This window comes from Pinus tabuliformis, chromosome 1_1 (genome assembly GCF_031772625.1).
Source record: "Pinus tabuliformis cultivar Carrire ecotype Pingquan chromosome 1_1, CPIR1, whole genome shotgun sequence".
Lineage (NCBI taxonomy): Eukaryota > Viridiplantae > Streptophyta > Pinopsida > Pinales > Pinaceae > Pinus > Pinus tabuliformis.
This window is the reverse complement of record NC_142297.1, coordinates 291,380,256-291,384,090: the sequence shown is the minus strand read 5'-3', so window position 1 is coordinate 291,384,090 and position 3,835 is coordinate 291,380,256. Positions and strand designations below refer to the sequence as shown.

The window sequence follows — 3,835 nt, the reverse complement described above, 5'->3', positions numbered from 1 at the left end:
TTCACTCCACGACTTGACCCACAGGTCACTATTTAATCTTTCCGGGACATCAGTATCTTCTGGTCTACAATGACAATGACATCTCACATCAATCCAACTCACTAACGTCCACCGCCGTTTACCTCCATAAGAATTCAATGGACCAGGCACGTTAAACTACACCGCCGTTTACCTCCATAGGAATTCAATGGACCAGGCATCTTGAAGATTGACATTGACTGCAATTTCGGCCAATTTTGTTAATTCAATATTTAGTTAGACTGATAATGATTGTTACTCTTCTTGTGAATGTCATTATCAAGTGCTATATATAGAGAACGAATGCATTCTCTTACCACAAAATCGTGTAAGCTTTCTATCCCTCGTTTTTAGAAATAGTTGCTTTTTCTGAATTCAATGGCAAGAAGGATCAGGAATCCTCAAGTTCTTCTTTTGAAGCGGATAATCAAAGCCTTTTTCAAGGTTCCCCATAGCTATAAGGGAATTGGAGATGCCCTTTCCTCAAAGAAGGCAAGGTATTTCACACTGAAAGATGATGTATCTTGCACTTGCAGTGCTCTGCCCACAGATGTTCCCGGGGGACACTGTGCAGTGTATGTTGGAAGCGAACGCAGTAGATTTGTGATCCCCACGACGTATTTGAATAATTCTCTTTTCAGGGTTTTGCTGCAGAAGGCTGAGGAAGAGTATGGGTTTGATCACCACATGGGTCTCACCATTCCCTGTGAGGAAGTTGCTTTCCATTATCTGACATCCATGTTGGCTAAAAAGGAAGTAGCACCAACAAGTTGGATTAGTTCCTCCATATCCATTAACACAGAGATGAGTGCCTGAACTCCAATAAGATCCTAACCCAACCATGGGTATAGTAACATGGCCCGGTTAAAACCACAGAGATGTCTTTCAAAATTGAAGTTGGGAGGCAGAACAAATTTCTTCTTTGCTTGTCTCCTTTTATTTTGGATTTTGAGTTTCTTGAAAAAATTCAATCATCGCTTCCAGATGGTTCGAATTTTGATCTTCGAGGTCTAAAGTCAGGCGCTTTCCAGATCACCTTCTTCAGAAATTATATATGGAAGCAGCGCAAGAGCGGGGCACTGTTTTGGATTTTGCGACGCTGAAGAATTTCATATAGTTTAGATATTTTGGATTTCACTTGTGCGAGTCCAATGGGCACGGGAAATTTCAAAATCATCCTCCAAAGACGAGAGGGAAGGGGACACGGGGCTGAGCACTTTTCTGGAATATGGCTATTTGAGAATGCCTCTCATTAACATTGGCCATGATACTAAACTGTACTGTTGTAAGTAATCTCAAAATCAATCAATTGATCAAAATAAAATCTTGTTTGATGACATGTTCTGTTTTCCTTTATTCGAATATTTTCATGTCCTTTTCGAATGTAATTCCCAAGCTGACTAACAAGTTGGCAATTCTGGTTTGAAATATGCAAATTAATTTATTTATTTATTTATTTTTTTCTTCAATACGAAAAAAGCTTAATTTTATATTGATATCAGTAATGAGATATCCACATGCCATACAATATTCAGTCTCATCCGCAAATCCAAAATACAAAGCCCCTTGTGTTCTGAAATGTCTGTAAGACAAGGGGAAAAGTACAGTCCATAGTCCTTATACAGCAACAAAACTAGATAGAAAAACAATTTTGTTCAAGATATATTGCTGAAATAGCAAATAGATGGTTGTCCCTGGATGCATGATCCCATCATCAAATCAATCCTGTAGTGTAGAAATGCAGCAATATTGGACGGAGGTGATGTAAAGCAAGATTAGAATCCAGATAATGCTAGTGCCACATCATTCGGTTCAGAAACATACTAAGCCCACATGAGAATCATGTATCATTAAGAGGCTTCATCTACGAGACCTTTCTTGGTAGATCAATCCACCCCGGTGAGACATAATCATTTTTACTGAGTTATACACCATCTATCGAGGAGACTAGAAATAGGAATTTATCGAGCTCCAAGTCAATCCTCATAGAGGAAACTGTTATGCCCGGTGGCCAAGCAACCAAGTTCAAAAAGCAAAAATAACAATAGTGATCCATTAATGCCGCAGAAACTTAACATTGTTTGACCTGCACAGTATCAAAAAATCAAAATGTTAGTGGGGTGAATGTACTTAACCGGGGAAGGGGAAGTCTTCCATATTAACGCTGTTCTGGTCCATACAAATTGTTAAGTGCATTTTTCCAATGGAGCCTGTTAAGCCCTTCTTTGATAAATCATCTGCATTCATGTTTTGTTTCCTATCAACATGCTTGATAGTGGAATTGTTTTGTTGTAACCATAACATTTCTATCCTGGTCAACCATCCAAGTACTAAGGGATTTGTGATTTTTGTTGATCCCATAATATGTTCAATAATTACTTTAGAATCCCCATGGATGTGGATGAAGGGAATATTCAGAAGGTTAGTGAACCATAAGACGCCCCATAAGGCCATTTCCTCATAGCTTTAGTGTTCGTGCCTCTTCCCCCATGCCAGAAAACACTGTAGTCCTTGGAGACGGCCAGCGAAAAACCACATCCACATATTTGTTGTTGTGTAGCCCCATCAAAAAATGCCATCGGGTATATCTGTTGTACTTCGGTCTTCTTGTGGCGAGGGACTTTATTACATATGTTTTTAGTGGCATATAAAGTATAACATGTGATTATGTTGTCCAAAACCGAGTTGAAATTCCTTATGCAATCTCGAAAAATGTAGTTGTTTATAGGAGGAATGATTTTCCAGTCAGCCTTTTGAGTTCTCCACCATAGTAGGCAGTCCTTTATGCAGGCATGTTGGTGAAATGGGAAACCTAAGTGAGAAGAGAGTCCTTTCCAGATCTGAGTAGTGAGGGGACAAGTGAGGAATATATGGTTGTTGTTTTCAGATTCCTTCTTGCAAATAGGACAGATGCCAAGTCCATGCCATTTCCTCTTTTGTAAGTTTTCCCAGGTTAGATTTTTGTTATGAAAAACCAGCCAAGTGAAAAGTATAATTTTATTTGGGATTTTGGCTTTCCAAAAAGAAAATAAGATATGTTCCTCAGTCAGGTTTGAAACCTCGAAACAGAGAGAAAGATATGTATCCACCACATTAATATTGTCATTCTGCATCTTCCTTGACCAGATTAACTTGTCCTGATTTCCAATTCGACAGATCCCCAGCTGATTCATCCCAGCCACTATGTGCTCCCATACCAAGTTCCACAGACCAGGTAAACCCAGTTCCAGTGCAGACTTCCAGATAGGATGGGGACCCCTCCAAAAAGCAATGGCTTGACACCAGAAAAAAATGCCTCTTCTATTAAGGGAAACAATAAGTTGTTCTGGGATATTGTCAGCATCACCATAACCCAGAATACGATTAGTTCCAATGAGAATATTGTGGCCTATGCCAATATTCCAAACCAGATGATGCAGAAAGATCTTGGTGACCTTTTGGAAACTGAGCCAGATTGCAGATCCTTTCTTGGCTCCAATGGTGCCTTTACGGAACCATAAAGTGAAATCATGATTCTTAAGGTATTTTTGTTTGATGACCAGACTCGAGGTTCCATTACCAAAGATGCCTCTCCAAAGGGTCTTAATAAGTAAATCCTATCCAAAACGACGAAGATTAAGAATTCCCCATCCCCCCTGGCCTTCGGCAGAGTGATCTTAGAAATTTTGGCAAGGTGTTTTTTTTTTGGATATGACTTCCCCCTAGGTAAAGTTAGCCATGAATTGATTTAGTGAGAGGATGATAGAAGCGGGAATATGGTAGAGATGTGCCCAGTATACCCCTAATTGGTTTAGAACAACTTGGGTAAGAATAACTT

At 39.5% G+C, this 3,835-nt stretch overlaps 1 pseudogene; it reads left to right on the top strand.

Annotated features, from left to right (window-relative positions):
• The first annotated feature begins 396 nt into the window (after positions 1 to 396).
• LOC149212692 (protein SMALL AUXIN UP-REGULATED RNA 10 pseudogene) lies at positions 397 to 834 on the top strand (annotated as a pseudogene).
• Positions 835 to 3,835: the final 3,001 nt, after the last annotated feature.